At 38.8% G+C, this 20,766-nt stretch overlaps 1 protein-coding gene and 1 long non-coding RNA gene across 3 annotated transcripts in view; one reads left to right on the top strand and one right to left on the bottom strand.

Annotated features, from left to right (window-relative positions):
* The window catches only part of LOC122569134 (protein cortex-like), a 255,995-nt gene that overhangs the window by 139,616 nt on the left and 95,613 nt on the right, over positions 1-20,766 (bottom strand). The gene's annotated exons all lie outside the window — the stretch shown is intronic.
* LOC122569147 overlaps positions 1-20,766 on the top strand; it is a 138,181-nt gene that overhangs the window by 112,694 nt on the left and 4,721 nt on the right. Inside the window, exon 3 of the long non-coding RNA XR_006317340.1 lies at positions 4,460-4,508. This is a non-coding gene — a long non-coding RNA (uncharacterized LOC122569147). The remainder of the gene's footprint in view (positions 1-4,459; positions 4,509-20,766) is intronic.

The raw sequence follows: 20,766 nt of genomic DNA, 5'->3' as shown, positions 1-20,766 counted from the left end.
CCGATGTCTCAATTATGCTCGGCTTCGGTTTAATCCGTACGGCTCGTTTGTAGACACTGGGGATTGAGATATTGATGCATACGCCGAGAGAAAGGGGAAATGAATTAATGGTTCCTGTTGGAGTAATTCTAAATGCAAATGCGTTTTCCAGAGAAGAGAGATAGTTATTGTTGCAAGAACATTGGAGGGATCGTAGAATGTATCAGGTTGTATGATATGAAATATCCATTTCAATGTTTCAGTTTCTTCGTGTAGATCGTATTTTGATATATCAATTGCCTGCAAGAGGATCTAATTATACAACAGAGTAGAAAATTCAATGTCGATTTATATTTCTTTATTTGATGTATACTTAGTCTGAAATATAATAATAGTGGAAGATTTTCAATACATTCCTCGTACAGCTGTACGACAAATATGAATAGAAATAGAAATATGAGCCATCTTCGCGAGTTTGAATTTAGTTATTAAGAAATTAACATTGTTTTTGAGGAAAGCGCTACTAACGAATCATTCAATGTTTGAAACAGTAGTAGTATCGGTATTAAGTAAATTTACTTTCATAAAAAGCGATAGAGTATGTACCTTGATCGAAGATTAACATTATTTGATAAGTATTTATGGAGTAAATATTATCAAGAAATGTCAATATTAATTTCATATATCTGACGTATCTTTATTTTCCAATTCAAAGGAATTTATATTAGTAAATTGTTACGTTCAACGGGTTAATCAGTAAGTAATTTAATAAAATTGTAAAGTGTCCGTTGCAACTAGTAGCTTGAGATTATAATCAAATAACGATACAGAGGAAATATAACTTAAGAGATAGAAAATATTTGGTAGGAGTACTGTGTACTTTTAACCATTCATAATGACAGTATTAAACATTTTCTAATAAAATTTTATGAAGCGTGGATATTTCATCTGATATAACGTAGGGTGTAATTGGAAAAACTTTCAAGTCGATTTCAAATATGCTTATTATTTAAAAAAATGAAGATCTTGCGATTAAGATCAAATAATGGCACAGGATAAATGCAGAATAAGAGCTAAAACGTATTTCATATGAGTCTATAATAGTAGCGTTAAACATTCTCTAATCAAATTGTATGAAACGAAGATATTTCAATTAGCATATACGCTAAGTATAACCTGCGTAAAAAGTATGAAAATTACGTTCAAATATTTCTGTTATTTAAAAAATGTATGCACAGTTTGAAGATTTACACACCTATACATGTGTCTGCGATGCCTATGAGAATACAATGGTCTAATACATTTTCTTTTAGTGTGTAATACAGGCTCTTTCACAAAAGAGTTATTTCTTATCGCATACATGGGATTCTATAGAATACGTGATAATTCACGAAGAATTAAATCCATCGATCGTTCCTAAATTTCCGAGTACTAAGCTCAAACGAAACTTATTTACTACACGCATTAACTTTTCCAAATTTACACGATGAAACTAATTTACAGATGAATATCTTTTCAAAAACAGAGAGCTATCTCTGCATACCTTGAAATTATTTAAAGGAAGAATCATCTTATAAAAGTTTAAATTTATCGAATTCCCTGAAACATTCACATCGTATCGCGAACGTCTAAATCGATCTACCAGCTAAAACCATAAACACGCAAAATCACCATGAAAGCTGCAATTACTCCACGAAGCAACGTGCATCTCTTCGAGCGCGTTGAAGTCACCTTGCAACGGCGTGCACGCGATTGTTCAGCGAGTGCTCTCGAACAGCCGGATTTTCTCGATCTCGTAAGTTTCATCGTTCTGTACGCTGATATCGTAAAGTCACTAAGCCGTCGTGCGCTGGAAACCCGAACGATTTCTCGCTCGAGCGAGCAATATCGCTCATCATCGGCATACCATTGTCGATCGTCAGCGCCAAGAATCTACGAGCGCCAGGCGAGAAAGCAGGACCGAGAGACGCGATATGAAAATGCAGAAATCGTTCGTGCCTTTCCACGCGTGTCTGCTCCGTTGCAATGGATGTAATTTGAATTTTCTGATTCGATTCAACAGCCTCTCAAGCGTCTCGCTTCGCTCAACTCGATCATAAATATCTGTCCGTGGAACAGCGTCCAGCTACGAGACAAATTCTGAACGCGATTTCGTTTCAGTGACCGCGACGGAAAAATTGAATATAACATTTCTACCTAACGGTGTAACACTCTCGACGGATGATTAACCTTTGTTAACCCTTTCACTTAGCCGTCGATCTCGTCTCGTTCGATTTTATGCGCGCAGCATCTGCCGTTGAATAGATCGACTCGGCAGACGTTCGAGTTTGTTTCCTCGAGATCGGGCGAGAAATCAAAGTCGAATCTTTTAAACGACTCAATTAACATTATTTCAAGACGTCGCATTTTGGAAAGTTGTAAAGATTTTTATATTCTGAGAGATGTTCAAATCTCTTGCAATATACCACGTGTCTTCTACTTCTGTATCAACGAGTAGAATATGTTATGTATGCGCGTATTATGTCAGGCAAATTGATAAATTCCTCGGTTCTTTAAACGATTAATAAATACGTATACCATCAAGCATATGCACCAGTTACGTAAGTTGTTCGATTCGTTCAATTTACTGCTGCAGCATGTCGTCAGTCCTGATCATTGTATTGTTCTATCCGAAAGCAAAATTTCAGATTGTTTGTCAAAGCGACGAGAACATGAAAACATACGCTGAATACGCTGAAAGAAATACGAGCTGCAAGACAAAGACAAAGGAAGGAAACATAAATTATCATTTACGTGTACACCATCCGAACATACCTAGTTACTAAAGTTCCCTCGTGTCTCTCAGTTTTACCAAACGGATGAGAAACATAGAAAATGTCCACGACGTTTTCAACCACCGTCGAACAGCACCAGTCAAACTATTGCAAAAAAGACCCGAAACGCTACCTATCAAATAAAAGTCTACTTTCTTCGTAGCAACTTAGACGGCGCAGATAGGTGTAAGCGTAGCATCGGAAGTTAATAAGGGGAATAACATTAAAATTCATGCATCTACCGTAGCGAACCGTATCTGCGTCGTCGGTTCTTGATTGTAATACCACGAGGCTGGCCGATTAAAATCGCCGATACATAGGTGCTCTTGCGAGCGTAATAAAATACGGGCAAGGAAGGCGGAGGGAAGAAAAGAGCGCATGTGCTGCACGGAGAGATGGTCGTGCCGAGGCTGGACACAGGGGAGAACGCATTATGGACATCGGCTGCTCTAGCGGTCAGCTCTCCGTGGCCGAGCGTGGGCGTTCACGTATGATTGCTATGAGTTTATGCTCCTACACTTTGAACGCTGCGCCTCGTGCGTGATACGTTGCTGTTGCGTACTACGTATCCGAGAGAACGATTTTTCAGATCGGACGATGCCATTATTAGGATTTTGCCGCTGTTCAACGCTTCGAAGAAGCTGACGGGAATAAAGTGTCTGGATGGTTGGTTTGGCTCGTTTAGGAGATGGTATTTTCAAAATGGTTATTCTACGGCGTTAGTGGCTTCAGCGATGTTGAACAATGTCGCAGTTTTGTCTCGTAACATGGCTGTAGTAAAGCGTTTAACGATGTATTTATACGTATTTATATGTTTATGCGCGTATAGCTATTCGCAGGAAGTTGATTATCTGACGGTCGAGGTACTTGAAATTAGTTTCGTTCATAAGCTGATTTGTAGGATGTTAGGACGATGGAAAGCAGATTTTAGTACCAATTAGACGCTACATTGTCTGATTTATGGATGAGTTTTCTACTTGGGGTTATTTAAAGGACGAGTTATTAGCAATTTTCTAGGAAGAGCCGATTTATCGAAAAATTGAATTCTCATATTTCCGTTACTCTTCTGATAAATCGATACACATATAGTTCATGTCCTTCTTCTCCGTTTTGTGTTCAATATTAGACAGTAGTTTAGATAATTAGAGAAATACTATAAAGAATTATATTTAATAATTATAAGGAAGAAGGAAACTGTTTTTTGGAAAATTTTATAGTGAAATTGAGAATGTAGAAGCAATGGAGTAGTTAAGTAATGAAACTGAAACAAGAATGAAGCAAGTAATCAGGTAACAGACAATAGTTAATGATTAATAGTCGATGCAGTAGAAGATTGCTTGATTAGGAACGCTCAATTTTGTAGAAAACTAGGAAAGTAACGAGAAATAAGAATAAGAAAAACATAAATTAGAAGTTGAATGTAAAAAGGAAATAATACGACAATAAAAATAGCAACAATATCGGCGATATCGTATATCTAAACTGTGTAGAAATAAAAATAAAATACCATTCGAACGATTCCTTGAGACTTCCTCGCGTATTTAAATGTCAACGATCGCAGCTAATTGCACCTTACGCTGGACCGTACGTAGTCTCAAGTGACGCGTTATCCTTGCACCGTTGACAGTAGTCGGCAGTCGTTGACATTCGTTCTGTTTTTGTTTCAGATACGTGAAATTGGCCTGGCGGGCAGCAGAATCGGCGGGCATAATCGAGGTGAGTCAGTGGACGGTGCAGGCCTTAAACCGCTGTCGCCGGTGAAAAATTATGGGGCGATTATGGAATTTTTTCTGCGATTTGTCCTTGTCTTTTTTCGCGAGACTGAGAAGCGGAGATAGGCCATCACATGGGTAACGCGAGTATGGCTAGCCCGTGTCGAGCAAAAAGTATTCAAACGAGCCCCGATAATAGCCGAGATTATCATAGGAATTATAGTTAAATGTTCGAAGCCATTGGCTACCTGAAGCGTGCATATTCTATACAGGGTGATCCGAAAGAGTATAAGCCAGAGCTCAGAGAATTCTTAGGAAATGATGCACGCAATTCTACTTTTTCGAGTATTATCAATTTTAGGTGCAACAACATTTTATAATTATTCAGAATTATGAAATTTAATAATTCTATACGCTATTGAGCAAAAACCTGGATGTCCGGATGTCTGGATGTGTTTCATAAAATATACGAGTTAAAAAATATATAGCGATTTAGGCTTCTGTTATCTTAAGAAGCTTCATCGTCAACAATTTATTGAAGCGAAGCAAATGATATCTGCATCATCCATTTTGAGCCAATAATAGGATTGGCGATAGAAAATACAGACGAAACACTGAGTAAATGTTCATAAGACTCTCGTCTATCTTTTAACGTTTAATCGGTACGACACTTTGTATTAAAAATTTGTAAGATTTAAACTAAAATGAAAGCTACATTTTCTTCAAAACACAGATCCATTAACAGAGGAACGTAAAATACAGAAGAACCGGCCGATAAAGCGGCGTATCGTAAAAATGAAACTAAGCCATAAAATACGATATTTGGTTTAATGATTAACGCTGGATATGACTTCCTAACATTTCTCGTTTTCACTTAGTACCTCATTTTTATAAAATAACAATGTTTTTCAAAAACCGGGAACAACGAAGCAATTCTGGTGATCGGGCCGAGAATTTCCACAAAGATCACCCGGTGGATATCGCGGATCAAGATTCGTATCGCACGGTGTTATCAACGTTTTCTTCTACTTTCTAAGGAAGTCGGTAATCCACCGACTGACACGGATGCTCGGTCTAAACGGTCTCGCTTCGGTTTTAATCGCCAGGCTAGTGATTCATTCGTGCGCCGTTCATACGCGAACCGGCAATTTAAAATTTAACCCGCCATGTTATCGCGGTAGAATTAATGGCTGCTTTCTTGCACACTCTGTATTTGAAATCGATACACAGAAGTACATGCTAATCTACGCGGCGCAAACAGCACGGAACTGTTTGCAATTAATTTCAGAAAGCCGGTATGTAGAACTATCGAAGAGTATCTTGGAATATCGGCACCGCGGAAGTTCACTGGATCCGGCATAACAGCGTATATTAAAATGCATCCAGCCCGTAATAAGACTAAACTCCGTAATGTACACAAGTGTTATTTATTTAGCTGTACTATGAATATTGCCACTTCGTCCTGTCTCGACCGTAAAATCTCGACCGTATCGCGAACAGTCCGTGGGATGTCCGGGACCGATTAATCAAACGTTTTACGATAGCATCGGTACTTAATTTTTCAGGTCCTCAATTACGTTATCACGGTTTTTCTATCGCAATTCTTATTCTGAATACTTAAAAACTGAGCAAATAGTACGTACAAATATATTAAGTAGAGATATCTTTCGCGATCGATAAAATATAAATGCGTATAACGGTACCGATGTATAACGATAAGCGACAATTATTATTTAAAAAAACCAAATGGAATTCGTTTGATTCACATCGTTTTTGTTTCCGTCATCGATTCACTCGTACGTATAAAACACAGCCTATGAATGACTTCGTAAGCGTAACAATATGAACTGCCATCATATACATACGACGAAACTTTATTTCTATGTAATTACATTGTTTTCAAATGTTAATATCATCTCGTAATACCTGAGATTCCATTTCAACGTGAATGATACGTACGAAGCAGCAAAGTATAAAATCCATCAAAATTTGATTCTCGTTGGTAAAATAACGAATTCTTTGAAATATAAATCTATCCGAATTCTAATAAAATGTTGTTTAAAGTTCGAACGATGGCTTCGAGTCTGTACAAAAATATAATTACGAATCTCAAACGATCTATGACCATATCTGTATCTTTTTCTAACTAACTAATCTCTAAAACAGCCAACATTACAAGCACGAAAAACACTGACATCGATAATAATTCTTTGTCGAAAGAAAAACCAAACGAGCTTAATAGACACCATATCTTTCAAGTACAGCGAACTTTTTACGCTCGAAGTTATGGCAACCAGTTTAAAGAAAACCACGTCCCTGAGTACTCATTTAACGTTAGCGAGTCTAGCTGTCTTCATCACGAAGTTTCAATCGCGACTTCGCTCTTAAAGGAAAGCGTTCGATCTACGAGATCAATTTACGACTACGATTTCTTCCCTTTTTTTGATCAGACGAAAGGAAATAGTCGATCGACGCATTCCAAGCCTATTCAAACATCATCAGCGAAATCCGAAGAAACAGCATGCAGGCGAAGGCAGAAGAAAAAGGAGAGAACGGGGCGAGTAACGTAACGTGCACGTCTAAGCGGTCTAAGCGGCACCGATGTCTTTCATTTAAATACATCTTCGATTAATCAGCCGGCTAACAAAAGGAGGAACCCGAAGAAATCACGGATCGATGATTTTACCGCTTTGACGACACACATACGTCTTCTGTCGGCTCGAACGAGCAGATGTCGGGCATCGGTGCTTGTCTTCGACAATTCAATAAAGCATTTCTTCCGAGTAGTGCCGTGTTCCGGCGAGCTCTCAGCCTCGTTCGCGTCTCGTCTAGGCGGAGCGCGGCTATGTTCTAGTGAGAACATCATCGATCATCATTAGCTGCTGCTCCACGAGCGCTGTATCCATCTCTAGTACCAACATGCTAGCCGGAAATTATTTAAGCGGCTGTCGTACCAAAAATCGAGCCGCGTTCCTTCGATCATCCTATCTCTCTTCTCTTTTCCCTTTTTCTATCATTATCTGGCCACCAGGTTTGCTCGTTTCAACGGATAATTAATAACACATTCGATCGGGAAACGATTTTATGACGGATCGTTCAACGATTCTTTCTTGAACCATTTTGATGAGTGATGATGCGTGACTCGACGTTTAATTGCCGAGCGAATCGAGAAACTCGTTCGCTGAAGTTGTTTGCGTTAGCCGTTGAAGAATCGTTGATGGCTCTTAAAACATTTTCTTAGAATTACACGCGTAACTTAACTAATCTGTGTTTGGTTATCAAATGTTGCGAAGTTTGTATTACAGAAGTTGCAACCTGCCGAGTAAAATTAATTTCACGAGATGATCGCACTTTCTTGAATATTTCGCGAATCTTTCTTAATCTCAAAAATATATTTTACTAAAAATCTAGTTCAGTCATCGTACGTTATAAAACCTAACCTTTTCATAAACTAAAACTTATACAATAAATATAGGAAATTAATATTTTGATCGTATTAGCACGAAAATTTATATAAGCAATTAATCTTCCAGAAGATTTTTAGCTCGTACGAGTTTACGCGCATTAACTTATCTTGACAACATTAGCCATCTTTCATCCTGATATGTAACGCAATTAAATAAATCTATGTCGAAACGAAATAGCCCGAGTCCACCTATAAATCAACCTAACAATTCAGCCCGTCAATTACTATCAATAAACCAAAAACGATTCCATTAGAACGTTATACGAAACATTTGTAAATACCTTTCTCTTCGGCGATCGCGATATTTAAACGAGAAGGCAGATCGTCGTTCATCGAATCAGCGTTCAGTTTCGAGGAGACTGTTGGATCGTCGTTTCCGACCGTTTCAGGCCACGATCGAACTCCTCGTTAGGGAGAAATTTATGATAATACAAAGCAACGTCTGTTTATGACGGAAGAAGGCGGAACGACATTAGAGGGCGAAAGGGATACTAATGCAAACGATTGGACAGAACCGGGTATGAAGCTTAGATAATGCACCGTGCTCGGATTAAGTAGAGAAAAATCTCGTTTCTTTACTCACTGGAATAATTCGATTCTCCCTGCTCATGATTCTAGTCGTTCTTGTTCGAGATTATGCTGGTTCCTTGCCACAAATACGCTATTCAGTAGTTACGTGGCGCGTTTACATTTCTCTGATTTACTTTGCGTAACTGGACTGAATAAGATATTTCCAAGTTACTGGCGGAAGTATCTGTATTTTAGTTAAATTTCGGCTTTCAGGTCCTGTATTTTAAATAAATGCATAACATGCGACGAAGATAATATATTATATTACATTGCAACGTAGTGTGTACGTGTCAAAAATAAGGAAAACTGTTTATACGTTATGCGTGATTGTATAAATATTCCAAGAAAGGCTGAAACGATATGAACATTTATGTTACGGAAATATTTTAATACTTAAAAGTTTCCATTTCATGACTGGTGAAAGGTAAAATTACAACAAAATAATTCCTCATTTTGAAAACAAAACGAGAAGAAACTACAATTTTCAGAGTTTCCAACCAGCTATTCGTCCACTAAAAATTCATTAACGTAAACTCTGCACATCCAACTCGCGATACAAGACCCCGTCTACCACAACAGATAATCTAGCGTTATCGAAAACGCAAGACAAATCCGTGTCCAGTGAAATTAACACACGTTCGTGTATCTTTTGGTTATCTGCAAGCAGGCGTGCGCCCAAGCTGGGAAAACACACGTCCGCGTATAAAATACGCGTGTACGTACAGTGATACGTATCCTGATAGCCAACAGTCAGCCAGCACGATAAAGCATAAGTTAGGAAAAGAGGCGCACGTGTTTATGCGTGATGGTGTGCAGTCGAGGCCCACGCAGCCTGGCAACTAAGCGAAGCGGAGGACGCAAGAACGCCGTCACGATCTATCGATCAGCCGCGACGATCCGGGGAAGGTACGCGCGTAAATCTTCCACTCGATCGGTACCTGGGAACGAGACTGTCGTCGCTAGCAGATATCGCCCCTCTCTTCCTTTTTCCGCTTGTCCGATCTCTTATTCTACTTGTTATCGAAACGACAGATTTTCACCTGGCGCACGATCCTCGAGGAAATGCATCATAGTTCTAGGTAATTGGATGCGAGACTGACAACATATCGGGAAAAAATTGTTTCATTAGGAAATTTTTCGTCTGATAAGATAATGAAAGTTGACAGTGTGAATAACATGGAATATATAATTATTTAATGGAATTTTTGATTCTGCGGAACGAGATATATAGCTCTGATATAAAATATGGGAAAATTGGTTAATTACGAGAATTTTTATATACTACCATAGAAAAAGTCGATAGCGCTTATTTGAGGGAACTTTTTGCTTTCCTTATTTGAGGGAATTTTTAATTTTACGGAACTAAATGAATCGCTGCTAATTTATCGAGAAAAATCGAGCAAATTGCAATGTGATAAGATTGTAGAAGCTAATAACGAAACTTTATGAAATGTTGCGTGCAATATGCAACTCTTACATATTAGTTAAAATTTTGCATTTCTCAGAACTGAACGGGAGATTGATAAATTATCGAAAAAGATTGATTAGACAAGAGAATGTCGGTGTGACGAGTTAATAGCAACAATTATATAGAAAATTGTGACAAATATCATCGAGTCTTATAGATTAATCTGCCACGTGAAAAATTGTTTAGTAATTAAATAAAATGCTTATATTCTATTTATATGTATTTTATATTTCTATTCACTTTATTAAGTATTTGTGATAATCTTGTACGTATTCGTGTATTTATTTATTTCAGAAATTTAAACGTTTGTATACCACTCGTAGAATCCTTAAAAATTAATATAATTTCTTACAGACTGGATCACCTGAGTTATTTTAATCTGACACAGGTATGTAAATCGCATTGCATCGATGAATTAATTCGTCGATCAGTATTCATAATTCTGAATTTCCAAAATGCGTGAACCTTCTGGCTATTTGATGTTTCAGCAACCATTTCGCTTATTTCACGCTCAATCATTACGACATTTGAGACTCCCAACACGCATTACTTCCGCATAATTCAGCCTTCAAAGACAACATACTTCAACGCAGGCTTCGAAAACAACAATTCTCTCTGCTAAGAAATCAGACATTCGATCCAGGGTCTTCAGCAACGAATAACTCCTCCGCCCCCGTATGTTTTCCATTTTTTCTCAACATCCGCATGCACGTGTACTATTCCACGATGTATCCGCTTCGAGCATTCGCCGGTGGAATCGACACTCGATACCTAAGCGTAGGGTGGTACGCGATTCCCGAGTGTCGCCATGCGTGTAACGGTCCATTAATTACGCGATTAATTACCTCCTAATTACCAGTATCTCCTCTTTGGCCTGTTTCGTTCCGTGGCGAGTGAGTGTATTCTCGAGTTCCGTCCAGACTCCTACGAGACGACTTTGCGGCGTGACATGCGAGCTTCTCGTCCAACGAAGAAGAACCTTAAATCTGCCTACCTGTCAGCTCGACTGTCTCGCTGTCTTCCCGCGACTGCGCGTCTTCCAAATGGTACGCGTGTCCGTGGTAGGATCGTGCGGCGTAAAGATGGCAGGTGAAATACGTGCGTGCGCTCCTTTGCTTCCCTGGCGAGCATTCGCATTTCAAATTGAAGGGAATATTCGCTTAATACAGATATAGCGATCCTGACAGTTGGTAATTACCGGACTGCCGGCTTTCATGCGAATTTATATTTTTGAGAATATGATTAAACGAGTAGAACCTCGGTTGTTATAGAAATCGCTATATTTTAGGATATTTTATACATTTTTGTATAACACGCGCATTCTCTGCAATTTTTCACTTTTAAATTTCCTGCAAACAAACAAAAATACGGAACGTACTAATTGCCATTTATCGTCACTGTCGGTTTCATTCGTTTAAGTCGCAACGCTACCTAGTTAGTTAGCTAGTTGGTTGTTATTAGAGTTTGTTGAAACGTCTGTTAGATTTTCCTAACGATTAATCACAAGTGTTTCATCTTGTTGTTTCTTATTTTACTGACGAGATTGACTGAAGGTAGAAAAGTGATTAAATTTGTATCAATCATTGGGGAAACTTCTGAAAATGTTTATTTTGTATTTCACGCGTGTATTTTACTCGATGACTTAACATTAGGAGGACATTTAAATTAGTACAGATATTAGGAGAATATGCGAGAATATTTGAACGGTAGATTTGAAAACGCGGAGATTACGCGTACCGTGTCGGTGGTTACATTTGTGTCTGTATAAATAATTCAGTGGCGAATTATTCGAGATACATACATCTTGATCATTCGTGTTTCACGTACCGTAACTGCGTTAAAGAGTCACATATTAATCTCTGATTTACGTTCTTTTGAACGTAAACATCGTTTAATTGCAGACTAAAAATTAAAGTGCAAATGTATTTGAGATACATTTATGTCTCGTAATAAAGATAATTTAACTTATATTCTCCGATATAAGTTTGCAAAAAAATTTATGGTATACGAATGAACATAATTCGTATATTCCATATCGATAAATAATAGACAATTTTAATCGTAATAGTTAAAATTAGATTATTGCTGGTGAAACTGTTGCAAAACTTCGATTCAGGAAAGTATTCTTGACGATCGCCAACTAAGCTTAATTGGTCAACTTTCTCAGGTTTAGCTTAGTAGTTGTTCAATCCTGAAACAGCTGGATCAGCGAGGTTCGCCATAATTTCATGTATCTCTCCTCGGTGATCCGGTCGGATAATGATATAAAACGGCCCGATAGTAATGGCAATTATAAGAAATATTATCGAGTCAAATGCTAATGATGATGTCGCCTTTCAGTAATACATCAATCGTCTGACGTGCGTGTACAGTTTTGCAAGATGGATTTCGGGAGATATTATCGCCAGTCAATTTAAAATGTACACTTAAAATGAATATGTAACACGCGTGTGTCAATATTAAGCATGTTACGAACATTTTTAAATATCTCGAAAATATTTGAAACATGACCGCCGTTATCTTAGGAACAAATTTACGAAAAGGTATTCCTGTCCTTTTGATACATTACGTTTCTAAGTTGTTGTTGAAAGAAATATTTATAAATGCGCTGCTGGTAAACACAACAATATTTTTCAACCTAGTTACTACCTAGAAATAGTGAAATTATTCAGAAGATCTCACAAGAATACAAATTATGAAGAATACAAATTATTATTACAAACGGCTTAAGAATAAATTCTTGTATATTCAGCTGAGATTAGCATATATACATAAATTGCTCCCTTAAGATAGTAACGCTATTTTACAACATACATTGTATAAACAAGTAATAATTCTCTATTTAAATAATTCTTATTTAACGGTTGAAATTATTTGAAATGTAAAGTACTTACATTCTTCAATAAGTAGAATTATTATATGCAGAGAATGAATTCTTTATTTCCAATCAATCCATGATACCTAAGTACATACACTCGGCGCTAACACCGCCTAAGCACTAAACTATTAAACATGAAAGTTTTATTAATAAAAGTTAAGTGTAAATTTCAAATCAGTGACCGATATCCCCAGCAACCGATCGAAACCACCCAGTCGATCTCGCGTTCCACCGAAGAGAACGCCTCTTTCTCTCGCGACTAACCGCGACTTGACACGAAATGCCGGTACATTCTCCGCGTTTCTTCCGCGCGAATTACTTTAAATCATCGTTGTAATGGTTGACCGCGCCTATTCCTACACGACGGTTACGCGATGTTAATGAGTGCACGCGAATCGTTCGCGCCCAGTATGCAGTCGTAATTATATCGCGACTACTGGAAATCTTTCCGCGATCTACGATAACTGCACGTCACCTGGCGAGGTTGCCTAGCCACGAACACGCGATTCCCGGCCGATTTCCAGCAACCAGCAAGCTCCAAGGCACGAACGACCTGCAACACGCTTCGTCTCACTCGCCAGCCACTTCCAGTCTCTTCTACCATTTCGAATTCCACGAAAGAGAAAACTATGAAGGCCAATAACAAGCAAATATTTCTACCTAACCCTAACACGCAAGCTGAGCGGACTTCTGGCAGTGTTTGATTATTGCATTCTCAACGGACCTTCCTTGTGTTTGGAGGTTAATAATTCGATAATTTCGACCGACCATTAAAACGATATTTATAGATGTATAATTCCTTCTATCATTTCGAATCGCACGAAAGAGAAAGCTGTGAAGGCTAATAACGAGCAAATATCTCTAGCTAGCCGAACATGCAAGCTGAATGGTCTTCTGGCAATATCAGGTCATCGTATTTTCAACGAACGTTCCGTTTCATTCGATGGTTAAAAATTCGACAATTTTGATCGACGATTGAGAGGCATTTGATTTCTGTCAGTCAACGACGATACTTTCTCCGTATCGTATTTTCATGCTGAAAGATTCGAGAACTTGGCCAGCTGGTTCACCGAGCAGGGCCAAGACTCTTCGAGTCTTGGTACAACATCACGAGCCAGCGTTTCCTGCACTTTTACGTACTTACTCACAGGCGGCTTAAGTGGCCCCGCTCCTTGTCGAGTGCACGTGCGACTACACGAGCGCGTACTTAATGGGCCGCGTGGCCCGCGGTACCTGTCTGGTACTCAGCGCCGGTACCCACAGGTATTACGACCATCGGTTCCTATTAAACCGGGAGCATCCCGCGATTTACTCGAATCCAGAATCCCGTTCATGTAAGCCATGTGCGTGTGGTAAAACGGCTGTCGTGAAAATCTTATCTTTTTCTGTTTCTACCATTGCGTGATGCTCCTCGTTCGAATTGCTTGCATCGTTCCTACCTTCCTTATTTCTTCTCCTTCCTTTTTCATTTACGATTTTTTCTTTCTTCTTTCTTTTCTATTAAACGAGAAGAGAACGATAAATCTTGCGTTTTTCCAAAAGGTGGAAAGGAAATTATAATCTTGGACGATTTTCCATTTCGAAATTTATTTGATTCACGTCACGTCGGAATTTTTCTTTTTCTTTTCTTGTTCTTTTTTTTTTTTGTTAAATGGGAAGGGAAAGACACGTAAATACAGCGTTTTATTAAAAATCGTAATGGGGATTATAATCTCGAGGGATTTTCGTGCTCGAAGTGATTTATTTGCTACGCATCAGGTCGGATTATAATGTTGATGGCTTTCCAGTCTGGATCCGCGTTACTGCAAAGGAAGTTCAACGCCAATAAGAAGATAACCTGCTCGCTTCGGTGAAGTTTAATTTAATTATCCCGCCTCGTGTTCTCGTGTGTTCGCGTTCTCTTTCTTCTCCGAATGAGTCTATGCGTCGCCTCTTATCAAGATTGCGATCTTTCTGCGCCACGATGCTTCTCGCACTTGCATTCTCATTTTTGTTTAAGTAGTAAAAAATTGAGATTAACCCAAGTTCTTCACCATCGTAGACAGCTTTTTTGTTGAACATGCTCTAAGATAGATTAAGATTTGCTCGTCTCCATTTAAAATGGAGTTTGTGAAAAAGATTTAAGCTATGTCGTTAACACAAAGGTAAAAAGTTTGCTTTTTTAGGCGAGTTTTATTTCATTTTAGACGTCGACAATTTTCGACTTTAGTATTTTTGTTAAAAAAAAAGGCGCGGTACGTGTAGCTGGAAGTCTTTCAATTTAATTTGAAGGGTGGAATTGTATTTTCGATGAATTTTCTATTTCTCGACATATACGAAATATTTGAGAGAGTATGACATTACTGGTAACGGTGATTGTGATAGTTTTTAAGTATCTCGATGAGACAGCAACTTGAATTTTTTCCACGACGTCGAGAATACGTTCATGCATTGCTTACGGTTATGAAAATAGAAAACCCAAGTATATTATAAGTTATAACTACACAACATTCCTGCATATCATTATATATGCAGAAAAATAAAACTCCCGATTGGCGAATCGCTTTTCAATATACCGAATAGATTATGTATATTAGGTTGCCTGAAAAGTGTTTTTCTTTTTTCGCAAACGTGTTTTTTTCAACAGAACAAAATGGATCGTACGTAATTCGACAAAATCATATAAAACAAAAAACGTTGTACGTCTATTATTTCCTCATAAAACGAAAAAAACTTTTCGGACAACCTAATACATTTTTCTAAGCGTGACTCTATTAACAGCGTTATCTCGCGCCATAAGACCACGTGTATCTTTATTTTACATAAACGTACGTACGACAGAATTTAAGTATCTTTTATCAATTACGAAATTTTCTATAAACGACGCGTCGCAACGGAAAGTATTAATTTATAGACCCTTCGGAGGCCTGAAATGAAATAAAATTATCATACAGCCTACAGGAGCACTATAAACTGTCCCAACTAAATGCATAATTTTAAATCTACACCCCGAGGGATGGAACGCTCGCATTCTTCGCGGAATTCTTCAAAAAGACAACCTCGTCGAGCAACTAACAACGCACTTTGTTCCTTCCCCGCGTCTCCTTTGTATCAAAGCATGCTCTTCTCCCTGTACAAGTGTACCTACAATTTACCGATAAATATTCATTCCGCAGCATGTTTCAATGCTCCGGCCCATAATACTACGTTCGCTGGAAGACCAGTTTGCTGCGCAACTTTCGACCGATATAATAACCCGGCCGTTATCGTTATCGCTCATCCTGTATTGCCGCTTACAGATTTTTCTAGGCTATATTATTCCCACGTAACGATTGCAATAAATTCAGGCGACCGTGCGTACGGAACATCGAGCGAGCTCGATGCCATCGAGACGCTTACACGTTCCGTACCGGTTCCGTCGCGCATTAAGACTATCGAGTTCAATTAAATGGACGCGGCGCTCCCCCAATTTATTCCTGCAAAATCTTCGAGAATCGTCGATTAAATAAACCCTCCGTGCTTAGTCTCGTAAACAGCGAGTCGGTTAAGATAGCGACCATTTCCAGCTACGTTTCTTTCTTCCGAGGACCAACGCGCACGCGTACACGATATCCTAGATGGATGGACAATATATCGATCCATTTAATTAGCTTATACTACAATTTCGTACATAGAGGCCATTTTGTCGAGCTCGAACTTGAACCTTTACGTTGCTGAGAAACGACGAACCTGTTTCGGTATAGTGGACAGCGGCGTTGGCTTTGCTTTCGAGATCCAGTTTCTTGGTTTAAGATTACGGTTAGGCTGATCGGAGGCTAAGGTAATGGGGAAGAAGATTGTCTACAGGATTCGAAGAGCGTATGCACGAATGAAAATGGCTGACTGATGGAGCTGGAGTGTGAGGGTTACATTAAAGGAAGTTCTTGAGATTTATTTTAAAAAATTAAGAATGATCCTATGAATCCTACAAAGTATAACATGGTTGGAATGTATACACTGGATTAGTCTCTTATTTCTTTCTTTGCAATTAAATTATTACTTTAGGTTTTAAAGTTGATTGTTCACTTGGTGCGTGCATTTATCTCTTCGATTTCTAGTTAAGTTTATATCTGTGTAATATTCACCGTAAGAATAATAATTCCTTCTTATGTACAATTAAATCGTCACGTTCAAATCGCTTGTCACTTGCAACTACCGTGTGCGCGAATAAAAATATATATTCGAATCTTCGAACTTAGTGCATTCACACCTACTAAAATATGCCTACCCGTTAGTTACACTTTTTTTTCGTCAGAAGGATATTTATTGCAAATAATAATGTCTATTTTAACACGCTATCTACTACTTTACTTGTGTCTGTATATCAGTCTATCGAAACACGCAAACTCAAAAACTCAACACACGGTATTTAGCGCTACTATTTAGAAACCGTGTACGATAATTGAATGGACGCACAGTATGCATCGGTAGCAACAAATAACACGTTAAACTCTCGAGCCTTAATAACTCTAATCCTTAGAGCGTGAAGCTTGGAAGCAGGACTGTAGCTTTAAAAACGCAAACTCCTAGCTTACTTTAATACCACTAATTCCAATCACGGAACAATAAAACCGTGGTTTATCCTGAGCATCCCGCTGGTTTCCTCGCATGTAAATCCGCTCCTGTTCCCGCGGCGATGCACATGGTTTTCTTTACGATTTCTTCGGCCGGAATACCGATGCTGGCCCGTGCCAATTAAAGAGGAACGAATTATTATATCGCATTGTGCGACGGAAAAGGGATCGACCGGCGGGACCATCTAATTAGCTTCGCCCTCATTTAGCACGGCTAGAGGCGTGCTTCCGTACGCGTGAACCCACACGTACGTAGCACGCGCGTGCACCTAAGCACTGTGCACACGTGTGCCATCGCATTATGCGACGCCGGGCTACGAGCCGGCGTTTTTTCCTCTTCCGGCCAGCCGGAATGGTCAGTGGTAGTATGCCTCTCCAGCCATAGTTCTCGTGGCTAGTTCGAGGCTCTCTGGCGATAGCCAGCACTCGCGAACCAAAGCGAGTCGTACGTTTCCGATCGCGCACAGCTTCCTTTTGTGCGGATAACGACGATCGACGTGGCAGATAAGCCACCGCTCCGTGTGGTATTTCGCGTCCTACTAAGAGCACCATTTTTCTTTGGTTTCTTAAAGAGTTCAACGCACAGATTCTATATGGACAATGGAAGTTCCGGTGGTGGCGGTACCGCATCGAGATCGCGATTATTTCTTGCTATTTCTGTATGCAACGAGTTCGATAAGGCTGTTATCTATAGAGCCACTTGGTTGGAATTACAATTCTAGCGCCCGGTAGCCAGTATCATTAAAAGGATTTCGATTTCGCGTCAAGTAACCGAGATCGGTGCGGCTAAAACGTGATGTTTATTTTGGTTTCTGGTATTGCTATCAAGACTCTTGCTTTTGTACCTCTTCGAATGCCGCTTTTATTCGACGCAACGGCGCGCTATGCTCTTTCTTGTCGGATCAATAGCGTGCGTGAAAAGAAAAAAGAAAATACGAGAGAGAGCGTTGATTTTTTCTCAAACCATACAAGCAATAGATATTTTATTGTTATCTGTAAAGGAGTACGAAGGCGGTAGAATTTCTATCTGTTTGCTAATGTGATTTGTCGATAATTTATTTGTTTATAAGGGAGTATTGTCTAACGAGATATGTTAAGTATTGGATACAATCTTCGATGGGTTTAAATCGTATGCAAATCAGATGTACATGCTAATGGAAAATACTAGTTAATCAACAGATAATTGATAGAAGATACATTATTATTTGAAACATCTTAGACGACCCAGAGTTAGTGTTTCGAACAATTGCAGATTAATTTTTATTAACCCAATGGTTTAACAAAGAAGCGACATATATTTAATACCAAACATATTTAATAAAATACAGTTCTAACGACAGATTTTTGCAGCATGGGATTCAAAGGACTCTATACAACTGTTGATAGACCTACAACGATAAATAACTCTACTTAAAGCTTCGATTTACAAGCTTACCACGATATATTGGTTCTATCGACTATACTGACTGAGATTGATAACGTCGCATTATATGTAGCAATAAACTGCTCAATGTTCGCAGGCTACGAATACCAACAATAAAACAATTTCCACATTCTTCGTTATATGACTTCCATAACCCGCTGTGTTTATGTCACAGCACAACGGTTTAAAGGTTCCCTTTTAACAATGTGAAGAATTTTCTTCACTCTGGTAACAAGCTCGTATCACACGTAACGTTAACAGCGTATACGGGGACCATAAAACTGAAGAAATTTTATCTCCTTATAGCACATCAATGTTTATTAAAGCCTAGTTGCTAGAATAAATCGAGGATAGGTCCATTTCGTCGCGAGCACGATACGAAAGCGAGCGCAGGTTGACAAAGGAAGAAGTTGACTCGTAAACTGCGCTCGAAATGCTCGCCTATTCATAGTCCGACGATCTTTATTCCTTCATGCAACTCCCTCGTGTAGGTCCGCATTGAAAAGGTCGGACGCAATAAACCAGTCGCCGGCAATTTACTTCTTGTGTACGTTTCCCTCCGTAATTCCGATAAAGCTACGGCTTATCAGCTCGTACGGTTCCTGTGGAATTCACGCGTGCCACTGGCGCCACGGCCTCGACTAAGTATCCGTTCGGTGCTCGCCTCTTTTACACGCATTACGCCGCGCTATGATAATGAAACGCATAACTCCGACTGGAGACCACGCCGAATCGAATTCCCCGTGGAAAGCTTCAACACATGCCAGCCCACGTAAACGCGAATTGAAATTCTAAACGATGATACACGTCTTAGCGAGAGTCTTAGTAACGCGGCTGCGTTGTCTGTTGAGTTATCTGGTGAGTTTAAGAGCGAACGAACAATCTGAGAGTTAATGGTGTTTATGGTACATTGATCGTTCCGCGTTAAGGATCTTAAGCTTCTTTTCACTTAGTTTTCTAACTCAAGTTATTGTAAGACTGTGGACGTCACCTGTTTACGAACACAGAAGCGAAGAAACAGAACCCAAGCAGAGGTTTGTCTCGTCTATTAAATATTACAGAGTGGCTATAAAAGTACGCCAGTATATTTGTTGTAGCATTTACATACTAATTGATCAAGTCCAAGTATATTAAATTTCATATTATCCGGTACTTTCATACGACTACAAAGATGCCGTAAAGGTGAAAATGCCAAATCCAGCGAAAAGGACTTCATTGGCTGACGACAGTATGTGCCATTGGTCTACTTTTTGCGGCCACTGTAACTAGACTGCGAATTTCTATAAAAATTCATATTCTTGTAAATACTGATAGAGAAATGTAGTTTGAATAACAGCGTGATTTACCTTTTAAATGTCGTAAAACTTATTTTTACTTATTCTTGACGTTTTATTTATTTTCTATATTTTTGTGTTTGCGCCAATTATCGAAGATCTTTAACTTTTTTAATTCTAATAAATCCTATAATTCGGATATTGTATAGCCTAGTACGGTTTAAAATTATTTGAAGGTTGGAAATTATTTTATTATCAGGGGCGGAGAAAATTTGTAGATATGAGTTTATAGCAATTTGATAGCGGTAAAAGACGTGGAAATTTTTTTCATAATTTCTGCTAGTGACTTCCGCCCGTATTGAAAGTGCATATTTTCTATCCGTATCCACTCGTAAATGCAAGGAATCGGAAATTATTATCATTATTGAAGAATGCAATTACTGTGCCGATGTTCCTTTATGACATATACGGAGCTATATGCGATATGGCAATTAAACGTGGTCAACTTCCTTTTCAGATAATAATTAAGCTTCATTGCGAATCAACGTTGCACTAGCGTAATTCTCCAACTGGTTGTCACAATTACTTATT

This window comes from Bombus pyrosoma, linkage group LG7 (genome assembly GCF_014825855.1).
Source record: "Bombus pyrosoma isolate SC7728 linkage group LG7, ASM1482585v1, whole genome shotgun sequence".
Lineage (NCBI taxonomy): Eukaryota > Metazoa > Arthropoda > Insecta > Hymenoptera > Apidae > Bombus > Bombus pyrosoma.
This window is presented reverse-complemented; position numbering and strand designations above follow the sequence as displayed.